The sequence below is a fragment of the Zalophus californianus genome, chromosome 11 (assembly GCF_009762305.2).
Source record: "Zalophus californianus isolate mZalCal1 chromosome 11, mZalCal1.pri.v2, whole genome shotgun sequence".
Lineage (NCBI taxonomy): Eukaryota > Metazoa > Chordata > Mammalia > Carnivora > Otariidae > Zalophus > Zalophus californianus.
Genome location: NC_045605.1, coordinates 23422653 through 23447890, shown reverse-complemented (window position 1 = coordinate 23447890; position 25238 = coordinate 23422653).

Genomic DNA, 25238 nt, shown 5'->3' with positions numbered 1-25238 from the left:
AAAGTCAAGGGACTTTTGCTCTACAGAGATTTCCAGAAAGATTTTTTTTTTTGAGCAGTTTGTTCAGTGTGTATGTCTAGGTGAGGGCAGGGGTTGAGGATGTGGGACAAAAGAAAGATGCTCTTAAAACAAATTGATCCCCACCATCTAGAATGTTAAACTCCCAAGCAGCAATATTAGGAAGAAGTGGGATGTTTTGGTATTTCCCCCAAGAGGAACACCCAGCTCTAACTCCTCCCCATCTGGCTCCACACCGGGAATATGCCATCTGCCACTTCCCTTTTCTGTCCCTTCAAGCTTGTTGATAAGACGGGACATGGTTCTCCAGGGATGACCAAATTTTCCTTAAGGTTTTAGAGAATTGGATTCTCACACTTGCTAAACTGTAGGAAAGAGGGAAGAAGAAAAGAAGAGGAAGAGGTGGAAGCTATTATTACTTCCAGCTGCCCCTCTCAAACCAAGGCACTGAGGTCCACCTCACGCCACCTGTTAGAACTAAGGCCATGCATGGATAGAAGTTACCAGGAACCAATTCACACTCCAGAAGGGCAGATTTGATGATGATGTCTATAGCACTATTCATGATATTCTCAAATGGAAAGATTCCCTGAGATCTTTACCAATCTGCCTATACCATTGGGCATACTTGCCCACCCTAGCCCAATATTTCTGGGACTGAGGGCGGTGCAAAGTGCAGTGTTTACTTTACCCCTTTCCAATGTTCTGTTTGTTAATTTCATCTAAATGTTCTTCGTTCTCTGTCTTCCAAATAGGGGGGAGTAAAGCTTTCACAGATTATTTCAGACTGTCATTCTATGGTTGCATGGAACCCTGCTGCCCCAATTTTTCTCTTTCATGTTGCATATGTCCCATTGCTGCAGTCCTTGGATTGTGGATCTTAACCAAGGAAATCTGAGCAAATGCTTAGAACAAACAACTGGATCTTGGAATAACTAGTTAGAAGCTGCAAACACACATCAAGGGTGCCCTTTGTTATTTGCTAATGAAGGTTGCCCCTGAACTTGCTGTAGAATCAGTTCAATGTCAACACAAGAATTAGATGGCTCGGGTCCCAGCCAAAGAGAAGTAAAATAATATGAAAGCAATATCACATCTCTAACACATCCACAGTTCTCAATTTGGGCTGAACATGATTATAACCCGAAGATTTTAAAAACATATCCATATTCTATCTTTACCCCTACACCATTTTATTTGATTTGTCTGGAGAAGGGTCCATGACTGAAGAGCAGTCAGGTTCAGAATCTGTGCCAGTTACTCTAGGTAAGTAATGATGCAACATTAGTGAAAAGTAAGGAATAATGATTGTGTATATTTCATGACAAATAAACTCTGTAGTGGGGTTGAGTTGTTAAAATGTTTCTTATAAGTCACTTTTCAATTATCCATGCAAATCAAAGAACCAGTGAACCAGATAATATATAAGAGTTGACAAACAAAGCAAAACAGCCATAAAATCTAAATTTGACTTTAGTAGTCAAATTCAGAAGAAAACTAATGAACACAGCATAAGCTAGACATTGAGTTAAAAGCTGTGAGGGATGCAGATGAATGAATAAATATAGCCACCATCTTAAAGGAGGTCCAATTCATTCCTTCATGTTTACACTAAGAATTAAGCTCTGTTGTAGGCATAAGGTTAAAAGCAGTGAAGACAACAGTCACATTCCTTGCTCTCATGAGGTTTGCATTCTATCAGAAAAAAATAATGGCAATGCTGGGTCACATCAATGAACTGCCAACAGTGAGACCATGTCTGGAGTTCAGATTAGTTTAGGTTGATCCCACATCCCATCTTTTACCATGGCTCACTTTACATCCCATTTCCTCTATGTTCCACATAATAGTTTTGTACACTGTATACATAGGTGTAACTAGTTGCTCTTCCTAATTCCAACTCCAAGAAATTTAATATAGTTATCCTGTAAACAGCCTGACTTTCTACCATAAAAAATCATACATCTTTTTAAAAAATAGAAATGTGATGGGTATATAATATTGTGTAAGTCTAAGATATACAAAGTGGTGATTTGATGTATTTATATATTGCAATATGATTACCACTATAGCATCAGCTATCACCTCCATCATGCCACTTAATTGTCATTTCAATTTTGTAGTGAAGACACTTAAGATCTAGTCTTTTAGCAACTTTGAAGTGTATAATATGGTATTGTTGACTACAATCACAATGCGTGTGTATTAGGTCTCCAGAACTTATTCATCTTCTAACTGCAATTTAGTACAGCCTTTGACCAACATCTCCCTATCTCCTCCATCCCCAGCCTCTGGTAACCACCATTCTACTCTCTGTTTCTGAAAGTTTGGCTTATTTAGATTGCACATAGGTGATACCATATAATATTTGTCTTTCTCTGTCTGACTTATCTCACTTGGCATAATGTCCTTAAGTTTCATCCATGTTATAAATGGCAAGATTTCTTTCCCTTTTCATGGCTGAATAATATTCTGGGGTGTGTGTGTGTGTGTGTGTGTGTGTGTGTGTGTGTGTGTGTGTGTGCATGTGTATGCACGTACATGTGCATGTGTTTCTCTCACATCTTTTTATCCATTCACCCACAGACAGACACTTAGGTTGTTTCCATATCTTGACAATTATGAATAATGCTGCAATGAACATGGAAGTGCAGCTATCTTTTTATATCCTATTTTTATTTCCTTTGGATATATACCTAAAAGCAGGGTTGCTGGATCATATGGTAGTTTTCTTTTTAATTTTACTTTAAAATTTTATTTAAAAATTTTAACATCTTAACTGTTTTCGACTGTAACAGAACTGATTTGCATTCTCACCAACAGTGCACAAGGGTTCCCTTTTCTCCACATCCTCTCCAACCACTTGTTATCACTTGTCTTTTTGATGATAGTCATTCTAACATGTGTGAGGTGCCATCTCTTGTGGTTTTGATTTGCAATTCCCTGATAATTAGTGATGTTGAGCATTTTTTTTCATGTATCTGTTGACCATTTGGAGGTCTTTGAAAAAATATTCAGCTCTTCTGCCCATTTTTAATTTATTTTTTGTTATTGAGTCATATGAGTTTCTTTTATGTGTTTTGGCTATTAATCCTTTATCAGATGTGTGGTTCACAAATATTTTCTCTCAATCTGTAGGCTGCCTTTCCATTTTGTTGGCTTTTTCTCTTGTGCTGTGCTTTGTATTTTGATGGAGTCTTACTTGCTGATTTTTACTTTGCTCCTTGTGCTTTTGGTATCATATCCACAACATCATTGCCAAGACTAATGTCAATGTCTTTTTCCCTATGTATTCTTCTAGAAGGTTTACAGTTTCAAGTCTTACTTTGAAGTCTTTAATCCATCTTGAATTAACTTTTGTGAGTGGTGTAAGATAGGAATCCAGTTTCATCTTTTTGATGATATCATCTTATATATAGAAAATCCTAAAGCTCAACCAAAAAACTGTTGGAACTAATCAACAAATTTAGTAAATTTGCAGTAAAAAATCAATATACAGGGGCGCCTGGATGGCTTAGTTGGTTCAGCATGTGACTTTGACTCAGGTCATGATTCCAGTGTCCTGGGATGGAGCCCCACATCAGGCTCTCACTCAGCGGGGAGTCTGCTTGTCCCTCTGCCCCTCCCCCCACTCATGTGCTCTCTCTCTCTTTCTTGGATAAATAAAAATCTTTATAAAAAATCAACATATAGAAGTCAATTGTGTTTCTGTACACTAACAATGAAATATCTAAGAAATAAATACAAAAAACAATGTCATTCAGAATAGCATCAAAAAACAATAAAATACTTAGGACTAAATTTAACCAAGGAAGTCAAAGATCTGTACAATGAAAACTACAAGTCTTTGGTGAAAAAAATTGAAGAAGACACAGACAAATGGAAAGATATTCTCTGTTAATAGATTGGAATAATTAATATTGTTAAAATGTCCATAAAACCCAAATCTATATATAGATTCCAGGCAATCCCTATCAAAATTCCAATGGCATTTTTCACAGAAATGGAAAAACAATTCTAAAATTTGTATGGAACCACAAAAGACCCCAAAGAGCCAAAGCTATCCTGAGAAATCAGAATTAAACCAGAAGCATCATACTTCCTGATTTCAAACTATAATACAAAGCTGTAGTAATCAAAATATATGGCATGGCATAAAAAAAAGAATATATATATATATATATATATATATATATATATATATCTCCATGGAACACAAAAGAATATATATATATATATATATATATATATCTCCATGGAACACAATTGAGAGCCCAGAAATAAATTCCCACATATATTGTCAACTAATATTTGATAAGGGAGCCAAGAATACTCAATGGAAAATGACAGTCTCTTCAATAAATGTTATTGGGAAAACTGGATAATCACACATCTTTTCAACATGTATCATATATAATGGGAAAAAACAGTAAAAAAGTAGTTTATTTCTCAATCTTGGCTGGACATTGAAATCACCTGGAGGAGCTGTAAAAAATATACATACATACATGCTTGGGTCATATGCAGAAAATTCTAATTCAATTGTGGCTCGGGTATTAATATATATATATATATTATTATGTTATGTTAACCACCATACATTACATCATTAGTTTTTGATGTAGTGTTTCATGATTCATTGTTTGCATATAACACCCAGTGCTCCATTGCAGTACGTGCCCTCTTTTGGGTATTAATATTTTTAAAAGCTCCCAAAGTGATCCTAATGTATAGCCAATATTGAGAACCACTACAGTAACAAGAGTAGATTAACATGTCTTGGATTAATTGTTAACATCTCTGTGTCTTAGTTTCTTATCTTTAAAATGAGAATAATAATAGCATTTATCTCTTAGGTATGAGGAATAAAAAATGTATTCTAAAAGTGCTGAGAAATGTATTGACATATACAATTTTTAAAAAATGTTATATATTATCGTTTATAGTGAAATTAGTTTTATGATTATGTTGCCCATCATGAAAAACAATGCTTTCCTTTATTTGTCCCACATTTCAAATTTCTACAGGTCATTTTTCCTGGAAACTTTCAAACTGCACTTCCTCCACCCTGCCACCCCACACAGTTAACACATAAAACAACTCCATGTCACACATAGAAATACATACAGTAGTCTAGCAACCCGAACCATGGTAATACATTGTCCATGATATTTATCATTTTTAGCTGATGTTACGAGGTGTCCCAACTGTAGAGATGACCCTCAATAACAGAAACATCCTGATAGGATATGTGTTTCAGATTTTCAAACCTGAAGTCTTTAGTATTACTACCTTGAACTGTAATCATTTTCCCATTTGATAAGAACAAAGTCACCCTCAAGCTAGCTGGGTTTGATATAAAGAGGCAGAAAAGCTGATAACACATTTATGCCCCTCCTCCCTAAAATGTACCCTCCCCTGGCACATGCAGAGACTCTCACAGCCTCCACTACAGATACTGCGATGACTTGGTGCACCCATCTTTACTCTACACATGTACTATCTGCTCCAGTTCTTCATTCCCTAATCTGAAATTACTCTTCCACTTCCTTCTAATTATGACCTGGTACATTCCCTATTCCTGGGATTTTTACCACTACCTTATTTTATTTATTTTATTTTATTTTTAAAGATTTTTATTTATTTATTAGAAAGAGAGAATGAGCAGCAGGGGGAAGGAGCAGCAGGAGGAGAAGAAGCAGATTCCCCGTTGAGCAGGGAGCCAGATGCAGGGCTCGATCCCAGGACCCTGAGACCATGACCTGAGCCATAGTCAGATACTTAACCGGCTGAGCCAACCAGATGCCCCACCACTACCTTATTTTTATATCTTTTAAATTAATTGAATACTTTTCATAAGTTTTACATAATCTTGAAAACAAAAACAAAAAAAGCTAGTGAGTGCAATAGGGTATGGTCAGAAACCAAGATCCTTTTCTAATACTGAAGAGACCCTAAAGACCTAGCATCCCTCATTAATTATTTTTCTAAGCCAAATATTTTTTTTTTAGTCAATTTTCTTTTCCATTTAGTTGTTTTTCTGTCATAGGTAAGTACATCATCCATTCTGTTGTCTGTCACTTGATGAGATAATGACAATGAGAAAGAGACAGTATGGCCTACAGAAAACTAACTCAGAAGGCCCTTCCAGTTTTAGTTCTGCCATTTTCACTAGCTATGCAAATTTGGGTGAGTCATTTTCTCTTTCTGGGGCTCACTTGTAAAACTGGTAGATTGGAAGCGACCACTTTTAAGTTTATCCCTAACACACATAAGTCTCATGGGACTCAATTTCTCAATTAACCAGTGTTTGGGAAGGTCTAATACTTCAAGTCCTTCTCCTTGGGTGTAAGATAAATGTGATGAAGAAGAAAAGGAGGCCCAGGTCCACGAGATGCTTACAATGTAGTTGGAAAAATGAATCTGCACATGAAAAGTGAATCGACTGAATTTTGTTCCTTTTTATTGGTTTAAGCCCACTACTGTCTGCCCTTCACACTGATTACAATGAAACTCTTGGGAAAACACAAAAAACAAGTCCCTGGGAACTTTGAAGTTAAAAACAAAAATGGTCAATTGTGAAGTGAAGTCAAAATGTAACAACAGCAAAGGGATAAGGTTTCTGCTCGAGTTTGATTTGTTTGCTTCTTTGTTTTTCTCTTACAGTTTTGCTCTAAGATTGAGCCCTAATCATGGAGATAGTGATGGTATTGTGGTTGAGTAAAACTTCAATAGAAACCTTGTCTTTCTGGACAGAGAAATGGAAAAAAAAAGTCCTGGTGTCTGAAGAGTAGAGGAGAATCTTAGAGCAGAAAAAGCTGTCTCTTAATTCAGTGTATGAAGCTACACAAGTTTCAGCCAGCATTGCAATGAGAACTGAACTGAGATTTAAAACACTGTTCACAGAGGTGAGACAGACTTAACAGTTAAGCCCACCTGAGCTGACTGACTGCTAACAAACAACTACAACAAAACCCAAAATTCTTTATAGTAGGGCCCAGCAAACAACAGTCTGCAAGGCAACTCTGACCTATCAAATTTTTTCAAAAATAATATTTTTGTGGAACACATCCATGCCCATTCATTTATTTATCATCTATGTCTGCTTTTGTTTTACAGCAGCAGATCTGACTACATAGTCCACAGCCTAAAGCAATTATTAATGGGCCCTGTACAAAAATATCTGCCAACACTGCTCTAGCAGATTGTTACAAGACCCAGAGATTATATGACATAATACTCACAATGTCAAGGATAAAACAGACTATTTCTTGGCATAAAAAAAAAAAAACAGGAAAAAGTGACTAATTCTCAAGCAAAAATAAAATCAATAGATGCCCCAGTGTTCCAATGTTGAAAATCTCAAAGTCTTTAAATCAGCTTTTACAACTACATTCATCAAGTGAAGGAGAACATTTAAATGAATAAAAATGTAGGCTTTATTTGCCCTAAGGTAGAAACTATGAGAGAAACAAAATGGAAATTTTAGAATTAAAAGAATACAGTATCTGAAATTTTTAAAAAAGTCATTAGATATGTTCAATAGAAGAATGGAAATGACAGGGGAACTTGCAAACTTTAAGTTAATAAATTTGAAAATAGATCAATAGAAATCATTATATCTAAACAACAGAGATAAAGGATCTTAAAATTAAGTTAACAGAGACTCAGAGACCTATCAGACAATAGGAAATGGCCTGGTGTCCATGCTATTGCAGTCTCAGAAGGAGAATGGAAAAAGATCAGTTTTTTAAGAAGTTTAAGACAGAATGACTGAAAGCTTTTCAAGTTGGTAAAATACATGAATTTACAAATCCAAGAAGCTCATCAAAACCCTAAATAGGGGTTTATAAGAAATAAAAAAATAGGGATACAATAAAAGAAAAACAATAATAAGAAAGGAAAGAAAGCAGGAAGAAAGAAAGAAAAAAGAAAGAGAAAAAAAATCCAGACACAATATAACCACATTGATGAAAACTAAAGATAAGAAAAAAATACATATTGTAAAAGCCCAGAGATAAACAACATATGACACATAAAGGAACAATAATTCAAATGATGACAGATTTCTCACCAGAAGTCATGGAGTACAGAACACAGTTCTGATAGAAAAGAACTGCCAATCTCAGATACTAGATCCAGCAAAGACATCCTTCATGAATGAGGGTAAAATAAAGGTGCTTTAAGATAAAACCAAAGACTTGTTTTAAAAGAAATGCTAAAAAGTTCTTCACACACAGAAGGAAAACAAGAGGAAAAAAACTAAACTTCAGGAATAAAGGGAAAAAATCAGAAATAGTAAACACCAGAGCAAATATAATAGACTACTTCTTTCCTATTATGCTCTTTAACATAGATAAGACTGTCAAAAGTAAAATTATAACACTGTTTGATAGATATTTCAATGCAAAGCGGAGTGATAATATGACAACTACTACATAAAGGGAGAATGATGAATGGACCTATATCATAAGGTTTCCACGTTTTATTTGAAATGGTAAAACAGTGGTAGGTAAAATGGACGCATGGATGGATAGAGATAGATAGATGATAGATAGATAGATAGATAGATAGATAGATAGATAGATAGATAGAATCCAAAACCAACAGGTAACTAAAATGGAATACTACAACATATTCAAATAAAAATATATAAATGAAGAAAAACAGAAGAAGAAAACAGGGCAAAGAGAAAACTGATGATTAAATGGTAGAACAAATCCAACCACTAGCTATAATTATGTTAAATACAAATAGTCTAACTGCAGCAATTAAAATAAGTAGATTTTCAGATTTTGTATTTAAAAACAGACACAACTATATGATATCTACAAAAATCTTATTTTAAGCAGAATAATATAGGCAAGTTAAAAATTGAAGGACCTTAAAAAACACACTTCTAAATAGTCAGTGGGTCAAAGATGATATCTAAGACTCTCCAGAAAAATGAAAACATATTTTGAACTGATTAAAAATAGAAGAAATACAAAATAAAAACTTGTAGGATATTGCTAAAGCACTGACCAAAGAGAAACTTACAGCACTGAATATTTCTATTAGAAAAAAAGAAAATTCTCAAGTAAATAATCTAAGCTTCTACTTTACAAAAGTAGAAAAAAAGGAGCAAACTCAAATCAAGCAGAAGAAAGGAAATAGTAAAGAAAATAGGGGTGGGATAAAGATGGCAACATAGGAAGATCCTGAGCTTACGCCCCTCCTATAGGCTCTCCAGAATCTAGAACTACATACAGAACAACTAACCTTAGTTGTGTGTGATCTGTTCTACTCTTCTTCAGTTTGTTCTCAAAGATAGTTGTTCTATATATATATATGTATGTATATATATATATATATATATACACTTAGATATAGATATGTAAAATAACACACATATATATGTATATGTAATATACATATATATATATATATATTTAAAGCTACATGGAGACAAGTATGAGGGGTGGAGTTGCACTTTAGTCAGGAGCTACAACTCTGACATGGCAACCCACAAACAGAAAGGATATCACAATCATAAAGGCCTCCCTGAAGAACAAGAGGTCCAAGTCCCACATCAGGCTCCACAGCCTAGGGGACCTGCAACAGGAAGATGAGCACCCATAATATCTGGTTTGAAAAACAATGGGGCTTATGTACAGGAGAGCCAGAGGGCAGTAGGAAACCCAAGATTCCACTCTTAAAGGGCACAGGCACATTCTTATTTGCTCTGCATCCCAGTGCAGAGGCGGCAGTTTGAAAAGTGCCTGGGTTACATATAAAGGAGATCCATTGACTAATTTCAGGACATGCGCTGAAGGGGTAGAGATCTGTTGATCTGCAGGGACAGGAGCACTGCAGGAACAGAAGCACTAGTGGTCACTTTTTTTTTAACTTTCCTTGTGCCTAGCTGTATTGTCCCTGATAAGTACAATTTCTGACACTTTCCATCTATTGTGCCAACAGAGTTCACATTACTCAGGAATTCCCCTTGGGACATGAGCTGCCCAAGCTGCCCACACCCACCTGGTCCTCTTCTGAAGCAACTCCCCACTTCAACACACCTGGTGGGTCCCCTTATTGTGTACCAGAGTCCCACTAAAATGCCCTTCCCTGGGCGGGGGGGCAACATTGCACACTAGTGAGCCCACAATAGCTATGGCCAGACAGGCTGGGAGCCAACCCAGTAGCAATTCTGGTAGAACCTCAGAGTCAGCTATAGCAGGGAAGAGATGCATACCCCAGGGAGTATACACCAATCACACCCAGCCACAGTAGAAAGGGGCATGCAGCCCACACAGGGGACATTCCTAAGGTAGCTGGCTCGGGTGACCAGGGGGGTTTGCCATGCCCCAAAGGACACCTTCTGCATAAAGTCACTACTCCCAGACCAGGATATGCAACTGATCCACCTAATACATAGAAACAAACAGAAATCCAAAAAGAGGAGGGAGAGGAATATATTCCAAACAAAAGAAAAGGAAAAAAACAAAAAAACAAAAAACCTCAGAAAAAGAACTGTAAGAAATAGAGATAACCACTCTACCAGATAAAAAGTTCAAAGTAACAGTCATACATAAGGCACTAAATTCAGAAGAATAATAAATGGACACAGTGAAAACTTCAACAAAGAGATAGAAAATATTAAAAAGAATCAATCAGAGCTGAATAATTTAATCACTGAAATGAAAAATACATAGGAATTCAACAGCAGATTAGGTGACACAAAAGAACAGATCAGTGATCTGGAAGACATGGTACAAAAACCTTCCATTTGGAGCAGCAAAAAGAAAAAAAAAATAAATGAGAATGGCTTTAGGGATCTCTGGGACAACATCAAGCATACTAACATTCATCCCCAAATAGCAGAATACATATTCTTTTCAAGTGTGTACAGAACATTCTCAGAGATAGTTCACATGTTAGGCCACAAAGAAATTCTCAATAAGCTTAAGTACATTGAACTCAATCAAGTATCTTTCCAATTACAACATTATAAAACTAGAAATCAATTACAAGAAGAAAACTGGAAAAACCCCACAAACATGTAAAAGTTAAGTAGCATACTTCTAAACAACCAATGGGTCAATTAAGAAATCAAAAAGGAAAAAAAAAAAAAAGACAAATGAAAATGGAAACATAATAGTCCAAAATCTGTGGGATACAGCAAAAGCACATTCAAGAAAGAAGTTTATAGTGACACAGGTCCACCTCAAGAAATAAGAAAAATCTCAAATAAATAACTTCAACCTCCAACTATAGGAACTAGAGGAACAAACAAAGCCCAAAGTTAGTAGAAGGAAGGAAATAATAAAGATCAGAGTGGAAATAAATGAAATACAGATGAATAAAACAATAAAAAAAACAATGAAACTAAGAGTTGGTTCTTTGAATAGATAAGCAAAACTGATAAGGCATTAGCCAGACTCATAAAGAAAAAAAAAAAAAAAGAGGGCCCAAATAAAATCAGAAATAAAAAGGAAGTTAAAATTGATACCTCAGAAATACAAAGGATCATAAGACACTACTATGAATAATTATATGCCAACATGTGGGTAAACCTAGAAGAAATGGGTAAATTCCTGAAAAATACAATCTTCTAAGACTGCATCAAGAAGAAATAGAGAATCTGAATGTACCAAGTACTAGAAATAAGATTTAATCACTAATCAAAAAATTCTCAACAAACAAAAATCCAGAACCAGATGGCTTCACACATAAATGCTACCAAATATTTAAAGAATTGATGCCTATCTTTCTCAAATTATCCAAAAAGAAAGGAAAAAAGGAAGGAAGGAAGGAAGGAAGGAAGGAAGGAAGGAAGGAAGGAAGGAAGGAAGGAAGGAGAAGGAAGGAAAGAAAGAAAGAAAGAAAGAAAGAAAGAAAGAAAGAAAGAAAGAAAGAAAGAAAGAAAGAAAGAAAGAAAGAAAGAAAGAAAGAAAGAAAGAAAGAAAGAAAGAAAGAAAGAAGGAAAGAAAGAAGAAAGGAAAAAAAAAGAAAAAAGAAGGAGGAGCACTTCTAAACACATTTTTTTGAGACCAGACTCACCCTGATACCAAAACCAGACAAATATACCACAAAAAAAGAAAGAAAGAAAGAAAGAAAAAAAAATTACAGGCCAACATCGCTGATGACCACAGATGCAAAAATCCTCAACAAAACACTAGCAAACCAAATTCAACAATATATTAGAGGAATCACACAACCAGATCAAGATGAATTTATCCCACAGATGCAAGAATGGTTCATTATCCATAAATCAATCAACATAATACATCACATTAACAAAAAATAAGGAAAAGAATCAAACAATCATCTCAACAGATGCAGAAAAAGATATAAAAAGTGTAATATCCATTTATGATAGAAATTTCAACAAGATGGGTAGAGAGGGAACATACCTTAATATATGAAAGGCCATATATGAAAAACTCACAGTTATCATCATACTCAATGGTGAAAAGCTAAAAGCTTTTCCTCTAAGATCAGGAAGAAAACAAGGACGGGCACTCTAAACACTTTTATTCAACATAGTAGTGGAAGTCCTAGCCACAGCAATTAGACAAGAAAATGAAATAAATGCATCCAAACTGGAAAAGAAGAATTTAAACTGTCATTTTAGATGATATTATAGTATGTAGAGATAATCCCAAAGACTGTGCCAAAAAACTATTAGAACTAATAAATGAAAGTAAAGTTGCAGGATACAAAATTAATATACATAATTCTGTTGCATTTATATGCACTAACAATGAAATATTGGGGGAAATTAAGAAAATAATCCCATTTACAATTGCATCAAAAAGAGTAAATATCCAGGAATAAATTTAACCAGGGAAGTTAAAGAACTATACTCTGAAAACTATAAGAAACTGATGAAAGAAACCGAAGACAACACAAATAAATGGAAATGTTTTTAATACTCATGGATTGGAAGAATTAATATTGTTAAAATGCCCACATCACCTAAAGCAATCTACAGATTCAATGCAATCTCAATCAAAATATCAATAGTATTTTTCACAGAACTAGAACAAAAAAATTCTAAAATTTGTATGGAACCACAAAACCCCAGAATAGCCAAAGCAATCATGAGAAAGAAGAAAGCTGGACTTATTATGCTCCTTGATTCCAAACAATACTACAAAGTTATAGTAATAAAAATAGTAAGATAGAGGCACCTGGGTGGCTCAGTTGGTTAAGCATCTGCCTTCGGCTCAGGTCATGATCCCAGGGTCCTGAGATCAAGCTCCGCCTCAGGCTCCCTACTTAGCACTCTCCCACTCTCTCTCCCACTCCCCCCCTACTTGTGCTCTCTCTCTCTCTCTCTCTCTCTGTTTCCTTCTCTGTCAAATAAACGTTTTTTGAAAAAGTAAGATACTTGCACAAAAACACATATATCAGTGTAACAGGGTAGAGAATCTAGACATAAACCCATACATATTGTCAATTAATCTTTGTCAAAGGAGGTAAAAATACACAATGGGGAAAAGATAATGTCTTCAATATATGGTGCTGGGGAAACTGACTGGACAACTACATACGAAAGAATGACACTGGACCACTTTCCTACACTATACACAGAAATAAACTCAAAATGGATTAAAGACCTAAATGGGAGACCTGAAACCATAAAACTCTTAAAAGACAACATAGGGGGTGCTTGGGTGGCTCAGTTGGCCAAGAGCCTGACTCTTGATTTTTGGCTCAGGTCATGGTCTCAGGGTTATGAAATCAAGCCCTGCTTAAGGGGCTGCTTAAGATTCTCTCTCTCCCTATCCCACTAACTCTCCCCGCCACCAAAACTACAACAAAAACAGTAATCTCTTGGGCATTAGCTTTAGCAATGTATTTATGGACATGTCTGTCTCCTCTGGCAAGGGCAATGAAAGCAAAAATAACTAATGGGACAATCAAACTGAAAATTTTTTACAAATGATATGACTGATCAGGAGTTAATATGCAAAATATATAAAGAACTCACACAACTCATTATGAAAAAAACCAAACAGTCCAATTGAAATATGAGCAGAGGACCTGAATAGACATTTATCCAAAGAAGACATACAGATGTCCAATAAACACACTAAAAGATGCTCAAGGAAATGCATGCTCACCAAGGAAATGCAAATCCAAACCACAATGAGATGTCACCTCATGCCTGTTTGAATGACTATTATCAATAATAATAATAACAATAAAGTATTAAAAATAATAATAAAATAAAGAGGATGTGGAAAAAAAGGGAACATTTGTGCACTGTTGGGGAGAAAATGGTGTAGGCACTAAGGAAAAGTGTTGAACTTCATCAAAAAATTTAAAATTGAACTACTATACAATCCAGCAATCCTACTTCCCTGTATTTATCTAAAGAAAATGAAAACACTAATTTGAAAAGATGTGTGTAGCCCTATGTTCATTGCAGCATTATTTATAATAGCCAAGATATGGAAGCAGCCTATGTGTCCATTGATGGATGGATGGATAAAGAAGATGTGGTGTATATATGCACATATACACATATAAACAATGGAATGTTACTCAGCCATAAGAAGGAAGGAAACCTTGCCATTTGTAACAATGTGGATGAACCTAGGTGGCATTATGCTAAGTGAAATGTCAGACCAAGAAAAACAAGAAGTCACATGAAGAAGACTATATGATTTCACTTACATGTGATATCTAAAAAAATAAAAGAGCAAACAAAACAAAACAGAAACAGATTCATACATATAGAGAACAATCACCTGCTGCTAGGGGTATGGACGATGAGGGTATGGGCAAAATAGGGGAAGGGAATTAAAAAGAACAAAGGGCCATTTTTAAAATCAATAAGACACTGGGAATGCAATGTGCAGCACAGGGAATATAGTTAGTAATATTGTAACAACTTTGTTAGTGACAGATGTTAGGTAGATTTATCAAGCTGATCACTTTGTAATGTATATAAATGTTGAATTGCTGTTGCACACCTGAAACTAATATAACATTGTATGAACTACACTTCAATAATAAGATAAAATAGAACAAAATCAATGAAATTAAAAGCAGGAAAACAATTGAGAATATCAATGAAACCAAAGGTTTTTCTTTATAAAGATAAATGAAATTGGTAAACCTTTTGACAGACTAACAACTTAACACAAAACACGTTATTACCACAGTGAAACAAAAGAGAAGATCCATGTACAGCCCTATATACAGGGAAAGGATATTAACACAATACTATAAACAATATTACTCAAAAATCTGACAACTTAGATGAAATGGATGAAAGTCTTGAAAGGCATAAACTGTCAAAATTCAGATATGAACAAATGATCACCTGAACAAATCTGTTAAATAAGTTAAGTTGTACCCACAATTCCTCCTGAGGAGAAAATTACACAACCCTATGGTTTCAGGGAAAATCCTTTTAAAAATGTAAGGAAAAACAACAACAATTTTATAAAATCTCTTCCAGATAATAGAAGGAAACACTTTTTTTTTCTATTATGAGGTCAAGATAACCTTGATATCAAGACCAAATAAAAGAAATGCAAGAAAAGAAAGCTAAAGACCAATATCCGTCATGAACTTATATGTAAGAAATTTCAACAAAATATTTGGTAATCACAGTAATCAAGATAGTGTGGTATTGGAGGGTGCCTGGGTGGCTCAGTGGGTTAGGCCTCTGGACTCTTGCTTTTGGCTCAGGTCTGATCTCAGGGTTGTGAAATCAAGCCCTGCATTGGGTCATATGCTGGGAGTGGATTCTGCTTAAAATTCTTTCTCTCCCTCTCCCTCTTGCTCCATCCCCTGCCCCCGACTCTCACTCTCTCTAAAAAAGAAAAATAATAAAAAGAAAGAAAGAAAGATTTGCTTTTAAGATAGTGTGGTACTGACAGAAGAATATTCATATAGATCAGTGGACCGCAATAGATGGTACAGAAATCTATGAAAATACCACTGAATGATTTTTGGCAAAGTAAAAAAGCAATTCAATGGAGAAACTATATTGTCTTTAACAAACGGTGTTGCAACAACTGGACTCCGTACACACCCCACAACAACAGCAACAAAATATCCTCGACCAAAATTTCTCATATTATACAAAAATTAACTCAGAATGGATCAATGATCTGAGTCTTTTAAAATTATAAAACTTTAAGAAGAAAACATGGGCAAATATCTGTGTGATCTAGGGTTAGGAAGAGTTGTTACACGTGATAGCAAATGCAGCATCCATAAAGGAAGAACTGATAAATTGGTAATCTCATCGAAATTTAAAATGTCTAAGATGCAAAAACACTCCTAAGAAAATAAAAAAACAGTCTCAAAAAATATTTTCAAATCACATACTGGACCAAAGACTTCTATCTAGACAAGGAAAAAACCACTATAAACTCAACAGTAAGAGAACAAATAATCCAATTAGAAAATGGGAAAAAAGTTTGAACAGACATTTAACCAAAGAGTACATATGGATGGCAAATAAGCACATGAAAAAATGTTCAGCATCATTAACCACTGAAGAAATGTGAATTAGACCTATGATAAGGTACCACTACACCTCTATTAAATGACTAAAATCTAAAATGCTAGTAATACTAAGGGCTGGTAAGGATACAGTAAGACTGAACCCATTGCTAATGGGAATGAAAAATGATGCAAATATTCTAGAAAATAGTTTGGCAGTTTCTTGATCCAGCAATCACACTCCTGGGTATTTAACTTAGAAAAATTAAAAAATAAAAATAATGTTCATATAAAAACCTGTACATGAATGCTCATAACAGCTTTAGTTGCTATAGCTCAAAACTGGAAACAACAGAGAAGTCCTTCATGTGGTAAATGGATAAACTGTGTTACATCCATACAATGGACCACTGCTTAAAAATACAAAGGAAAAATCTTTTTTTTAAAAAGATTTTATTTATTTATTCATGAGAGACAGAGAGAGAGAGAGGCAGAGGGAGAAGCAGGCTCCCAAAGGAAGAATCTTTTAATATAAGCAACAACTTAGATGGATTGCAAAGGATTTATGCTTAGTGGGAATAAAAAGGCCAATGGCCACGGATACTTAATATATGATTCCATTGATGTAACAGTCTCTAGCGGACAAAATTAAAACAACAAATCAGCTGCCAGGGCTTTATGGTGGAGACAAACTGTAATTTCCAATGTGATGGAACAGACTTGTATCCTGATTGAAATGGTGGTTACACACATGTATATGTGTGATAACATTTCATAGAATCACACACACACACACACACACACACACACACAAACACATGATGCATGGAAAATCTGATTAAATCCAAGTCAAGTCTGTAGTTTACTTAATGGTATTGTACTAGGTCACTTTCTAGGTTTTGATCACTGTATTGTGGTTACATGTTATCATAAGCTAAAAGGAGCTAAAAGGTACACAGGAACTCTCAGTAATACATGTTAACATGTGGTTACATGTTATCATAAGCTAAAAGAAACTAAAAAGTACACAGGAACTCTCAGTAATATTTCTGCAATTTCTATATAATTGCTAAGTCGTTCAAATTTTTCAGTTGCTCCAATAAAATGATTTATTTAAGTATAACTCTTACAACATATCTGTAGAATCTGTTTACTGAAAACTACAAAATACTGATAAAAGTAAAACATCTAAATAAATGGGAAAACATAATGTGTTCATCGACAATTAGATTCAATATAGTTAAGATGCCAATTGTACCCAAATTAATCTATACTTTTAATGCAATCTCAATGAAAATCCTAACAGAATGTTTTTTTACTAGAGATGTACAAGCTAATTCTAAATTTCTATGGAAATTAACTAAACCAATTTTAAGCTAAAAAAAAAAGAAGACTCACACTATCCAAATTACAACTTAATATAGAGCCCTAGCAACTACAACATTGTCGTGTTCATGAATGGATAGACAAAAACAATGGAACTGAATAGGGTCCAGTTATTGACCACATAAATATGGAAATTGATATTTTTGGCATTGGATAGCTTCCATTTTACTTTTCAAAATTACCCCTTTAGCCTGACTTTAAAAAAATATCCATTGAGGTGAAATGCACATAAGTTTTACTGTAAGTGGACAATTCAATGGCATTTAATACATTCACAATATTGTGCAACCACCACCTCTACTAATTCCAGAAAATTCCCATTACTCCAAAGTAAAATCATTGCGTTGGTGGTATAGTGGTGAGCATAGCTGCCTTCCAAAGTAAAATCATGAAGTGATTTCTCCCTATTTTTACTCCTCACTTAAGCCCCTGGCAAATACCAATATATATTATGTATATTTATCTATATATAGCTATATAATGATTAGATAGATATCTATATCTTTATATAGATAATATATTTTCTATTTAAATAATGTTAATCATAACTTGCCAATGGTCTGTGACCATATATAGATATATAGATATGGATATACAAATATAAATAATATATAGGTAATATATCTTTAGTTTTTATCTACAATTTATAGATGAATTTATCATAGATGTATTTATTATCTATATAAATAAAATAAAATAATTTCATAAAGTACAAAATAGAGTGCAGCCTGGCATATACTAAAAATAGGAAATATACATGAGTTTAAACTTTTAGTTACTTATATAGTTTTGTATGTATAAGTATATGCTGGACTATAATATACACATAATATGTTTCTTGCTGTGGAATAATCCAATTTATTTGAAAGCCACTGCTCTTAGCCCACAGTAAACTGAGCAACAAAAGGGTCTTTGGAGTCCACTAAAAAGGCCAATAACAGAAGAACCATATTTTCTGTCCTATACACACAAGTCCAGGCTGTTGCCACTCTGATAGGCTCATACTCTGGTGCCTTCTCTTTTCAGATTCGCAGCCAGGCAACGCTATTTAAAAGAACTTAACCAACTTCTTACATTACTTGGTAAGGCTGGGAATTCTGATGGTGGCTTCCCTGATATTTATAGCACAGCCATTCATTCAGAAGTTGTTTTCCCATCTTTCAAATCTTTTTTCTCCATCCTTAACATAGAGCAACTCTTCAGCAATAATATGGGGATCCTATTGCCTCTGCCTGTTCCATTATTCTCAGTCCAGCAGAGCAACGTCAGGATGAACCTGTAGACACAAGTGAATCTCATACTGTAATTTCCAAAAGGTGGATAGGTTATTTTAACTATATTATGTATAAGGAGTTCATGTTCATTTAATATAGTACATAGGAAATTATGAGGTCTTCTAAGAATAAATCTGTAATTATTCTGCAACAACTGCTTTGTACATTTCTCTCCCAGATCAGCTTTTTAAGTTTTTGAAATTAAGAAAATAACGTTTGAACTAATAAAGTTGAAACTGTCAGCAAAAAAAGAGGGTTTTTGGTTTTTGTTTTATTTTACAAAACTACCAAAAATAATAGGGATGAAAGAAAATGAGTACATATGAAAAGCAAGATGTGTGTTTTTGGTAAAAGAAGGTATGAGAAAAGAGCTATACTTTTGGTAAGAAAGGAAAAAGAAAGATAATTTTGTCCTAAAGTAAAATGTTCTAGAATAACAAAGAAAAACGATCAGCAAAACCTTAATGGATATAGAAAGTTGTAGAAGGTTTATGGAAAGCAATCTTTTTCTTTGTTTTTTAAATGTTTTATTTATTTATTCATGAAAGAGAGAGAGAGAGAGGCAGAGGCAGAGGGAGAAGCAGGCTGCCCGCCTAGCAGGGAGCCCGATGCAGGACTCAATCCCAGGACCCTGGGATCATGACCTGAGCCGAAGGCAGACGCTTAACCATCTGAGCCACCCAGGCGCCCCTATGGAGAGAAATCTTGTGAAAGGAATTGTATGTGTGGTCAAGTGACTAAGGCTAAAATGATTAGATTAAAGAAAATGAAAAAAAATTAATATCAAAAGTACAGTAGTACAAAATTAGACTTTTGCTTTCTCTGTTAAAACGAGAAAGTTTTCTTAGATTATTGGTCTCCTTCTACTAAATTATAAATGAAGTGTTTTCTTTACCTTTAATATAATCTGCCTAGAAAACAAAAATTCTATGTTTTGTCTTCATCAGATCTTTGATTGAGAAAATTGAATCTTCTCTATTAAAAGCATAAATTTTTTAAAGATTTTATTTATTTATTTGACACAGAGAGAGAGATCACAAGTAGGCAGAGAGGTAGGCAGAGAAAGATGGGGAAGCAGGCTCCCTGCTGAGCAGAGAGCCCAGTGTGGGGCTCCATCCCAGGACCCTGAGATCATGACCTGAGCCGAAGGCAGACGTTCAACCGACTGAGATGCCCAGGTGCCCCAAAAGGGCAAATTTTTTAACAGCTATACAGCTTTTCATACATGTTAAATTTTGTGGTAAGCATTGTCAAATAAGAAATGATGCTAAACTTTTTTTTTTTATTATGTTCAGTTAGCTACTGTATAGTGTATCATTAGTTTTGGATATAGTGTTCAATGATTCATTATTTGTGTATAACACCCAGTGCACATCACAACACGTGCCCTCCTTAATACCCATCCACTTGTTACCCCCCCCACCCCCTTCCTTCTGAGACCCTCAGTTCATTTACCAGGGTCCATAGTCTCTCATGGTTTGTCTCCCTCTCTGATTCTCCCCCACTTCAGATTTCCCTCCCTTCCCCTATGGTCCTCCGTGCTGTTGCTTATGTTCCATATATGAGTGAAAATATATGATAATTGTCTTTCTCTGCTTGACTTATTTCACTTAGCACAATCCCCTCCAGTTCCATCCATGTCGATGTAAATGGTGGGGAATTTTATATGAAAGTTATTAATATAAATGTTCCAGAAGTTGGATGTTCTTGGGAATCAGATCTGTCCTTATAAATAGTGTTATCAGTCATAATCCCAGCCATTGTCTTAAAATATTATATATCACAGAAATAACCAAATTTCCTTGTCAATTGCATTATATGAACACACGTCTCATTTTTAACCATTGCTATTTTTTAACTGTTTTGTCATTTACAGACAGTTTTGGTTTCTGATAACTTTTAAGATTGTAACACTGAACTAGGTTAGCATCTCCAAAGCTTTAATGGAAAACTGATAAATTCATAAAATCGCCAACAAAAGATCAAGCTCAAAAAGAATTAGTTACAGGAGACTAACTAATGAAGATGATTATAATTTTTATGACTTTATTCAAAACATTGCTGGTTCCTCTTAATGGTTTGTTTCCCAGATGTAAAGGACATCCTTTTTTCCTCCCTTTTAAGCTATCTATAACTTACAGCAGTTTAGTAAAGTATATTTTTACAACAAAGATTAACAATATATGTATTTACAGAGGTGTAATAAGAATCAGTTCTCCTTGTAAGAAGACACAATTAGACAAGTCCTTGGCTTGGCTTCTTAGCCTAGATGGTTTTTTAAAAGCCCAATTTGAGGGGCACCCGGGTAGCTCACTTGGTTAAGCATCGCACTCTTGATTTTGGTTCAGGTCATGATCTCAGGGTCACAGGATCAAACCCCGTGCCAGGCTTCACTTACAGCAGGGAGTCTGCTTCTCTCTCTCCTCCTCTCTCCCTCCCCCAGCTCTCTCTCTCTCTCTAATAAATAAATCTTTTAAAAAATGTCCAATTTGAGATTCCTAATGATAAGTTCCAACAAAGCAGGATTTTTTTTTTTTTTTAAGAGAGAGAACATGAGGTGGGGAAGGGGCAGAGAGAGAGAGAGAGAGAGAATGTTTACCAGGCTCCACACCCAGTGTGGAGCTGGATGTGGGGCTTGATCTTAAGACCCTGAGATCGTGACCTGAGCCAAAATCAAGAGTCAGATGCTTAACCGACTGAGCCACCCAGGCACCCCTCAAACAAAGCAGTTTTAAAAGAAACCTATAGATCAATCACTATTCTTGCTGCACTTATATAAATAATCAGGCCAAGTTTCCTAAAACCAGACTTAACGTGCAAACAAATAAGTCTTGCTATGGTGCCTTTGATGTAAATAGAAATGATTACTCAGAGCAAATTATACTTCAACAATACACGTTTGTGGATATCAGATTTAGTGGCTTTGGCTGTCTTTGAGCTTCCATATTCTACTTGCAAAGTGAACTGAATTCTCAATTCTTCTAGTCTCCTCCAGTGTTTGGCTAAAATCTCCAAACTAACACTTCCAATTTTCTCCCACTCATCTGATTTGGAATCACTATGAAACTAAAACTGCCCTTTTCCCAAAACCATGCAAACTGAAGCCAGACAATTCGCTGTAATCTTCAGAGAAGTCACCACAACAGCTCCTGTGTGGACAGCCTCTGCACCTGTTGCTATGTGACCACACAGAAAGATCACTGGACATTCACACCGCAAACCAGGAAAAACTGTGTGACGTCCACTGCCTGTCCTTATTGCATCTAAAGATGCTTAGAATCTGACATTTAGAAATCTTCTCAACTGGCTGCTCTCCAAACTCAGGAAACTGAATTCATAATTTGTTCCAACGATTAACCTTTCATTTTATTTGTTTGTTTTCATAGAAATGCCTCTCAGGAAATGACCTGCTTGCTCACATCATATAGAGACCCAGTTTAGGTGAAATCCCACCTGCCGCACCAGGGCCTGAAATACAACATCCTCAAGTTCATTCTTTCCTAAGTAATCATGAGGATATGTGTTTGCTAATACAGGCATACTTATTTTTGTTGTGCTTTGTTTTACTGTGCTTCATAAATATTGCCCTTTTTACAAATTGAAGGTTTGTGGCAATCCTACATCAAGCAAGTCTATTGATGACATTTTTCCAACAGCTTTTGCTTACTTCATGCTTCTGTATCACATTTTGGTAATTCTCACAATATTTCAAACTGTGCATTATTATTATTTTTGTTATGGCAATCTGTGAGCAAACCTCACTGACAAATGTTGTATGTGTTCTGACTGCTCCACCGATCAGTAGTTCCCCCATTTCTTTCCCTCTCCCCAAGCCCCCCTATTCCCTGAGACACAACAATATTGAGAGTAGGCCAATTAATAACCCTACAATGGCCTCTCAGTGTTCAAGAGAAAGGTAAGGCTACACATCTCTCACTTCAAGTCAAAAGCTAGAAATGATTAAGCTCAGTGAGAAAGGCACATCAAAAGCCTAGAAAAACTAAAAGCTAGGTCTCTTGCACCAAACAGCCAAATTGTGAATGCAAAGGAAAAGTTCTTGAAGGAAATTAAAAGTGCTACTCCAGTGAACACACGAATGATAAGAAAGCGAAACAGCCTTATAGCTCATATGGAGAAAATGTTAGTGGTCTGATTAGAAGATCAAACTAACCACAATATTCCCTTAAGCCAAAGCCTAATCCAGAGCCAGGCCCTAACTCTCTTAAATTCTGTGAAGGCTGGGGCTGGGGCGGGGGGGGGGGGGGGGGTTGGGGCGGGTGAGGAAGCTGCAGAAGGAAAGTGTGAAGGTAACAGAGGTTAGTTCAGGAGGATTAAGGAAAGAAGCCATCTCCGTAACACAGAAGTGCAAAGTGAAGCAGCAAGTGCTAATGTAGAAGCTCTAGCAAATTACCCAGAAGATCTTGCTGTGATAATTAATGAAGGTAGCTACACCAAACAATGATTTCCAATGTAGTATAAAACAGTCCTCTATAGAAAGAAGATGCCACCTAGGACTTTCATAGCTAGAGAGAAGTCAATGCCTGGCTTCAAAGCTTCAAAGAACAGCCTATTTTGTTAGGGTCTAATGCAGCTTGTGACTTTAAGTTGAACCCAAATCTCATTTACCACTCCAAAAATCATAGGGCGCTTAAGAGTTATGCTAAATCTACTCTGCCTGTGCTCCATAAATGGAAGAACAAGGCCTGACAGCACTCCTGTTTATAAAATGGTTTACCGAATATTTTAAGCCCACTGTTGAGCCTTACTACTTAGAAAAAAAAAAAAAGAGAATCCTTTTAAAATATTACTGCTCACTGACAATACACGTCATCCAAGAGCTCTGATGGAAATGTACAACGAGATTCATGTTGTTTTCATGCCTACCAATATAACATTCATCTTACAGCCCTTGGATCAAGGGGTCATTTCAACTTTCAAATCTTATTATTTAAGAGATACATTTCATAAGCCTATAGCTGCCAAAGATGGTGCTTCCTCTGATGGATCTGGACAAGATAAATTGAAAACCTTCTGGAAAGGACTGACCATTATAGATGCCATTAAGAGCATTTGGGATGCATGGGAAGAGGTAAAAATATCAACATCAGTAGGAGTTTGGAAGAAGTTGATTCCAACCCTCATGGATGACCTGGGGGGGCTCAAGAATTCATTGGAGGAAGTCCCTGCAGATGTGGTAGAAACAGCAAGAGAATTAAAATTAGAAGTGGAGCCTGCAGATGAGACTGAATCACTGCAATCTCCTAGGAACTTTAACAGATGAGAAGTTGCTCCTGTGGATGAACAAAGAAATTGTTTTCTTGAGGTGGAATCTCTTAGTGAAGATGCTTGGAAGACTGTTGAAATGACAACAAAGGATTTAGAATACTACCTGAACCGAGTTGATAAAGCAGTAGTAGGGTTTGAGAGGACTGACTTCAATTTTGAAAGAAGTTCTATAGTGGGTAAAATGCTATCAAACAGCATCACATGCAACAGAGGGATCATTCATGACGGGAAGAGTTGATTAATGTGACAAATTTCATTATTGTATTATTTTAAGAAATTGCCACAGTAACACCTTCCTGATCAGTCAGCAGCCATTGACATCAAGGCAAAACTCTTCACCAGCAAAAAGATTACAACTCACTGAAAGTTCAGGTGATGGTTAGCATTTTTTAACAATAAAGTATTTTTAAGGTATGTACATTGTTTTTCTAGACAAAATGCTATTGCACATTTAATAGACTACAGCATAGTTATAAACATAACTTATTTTATATGCACTGGGAAGCCAAAAAATTCATTTGACTCACTTTATTGCAATATTTGCTTTATTGTGCTGGTCTGGAACTGAACTCACAATATCTCCAAGGTATGCCTGTACATCAAGCTGAGTCTATGTAAATAACTAAAATAATCTGTAAATTGACTTACAATGGTAAAACCTGAATCTGATTATAATCCATTTGATTTATTTAATTGATTAAATCTTGGATCCTGGGAATCTCCCCAGAAAAATTTGGGGAATTTTTCAACACTTTGGCTATTTTTCTCCTTTTAGTCATTATATTGACCTCTTTAATGCATTGTATACTCTCAATGGTTTTA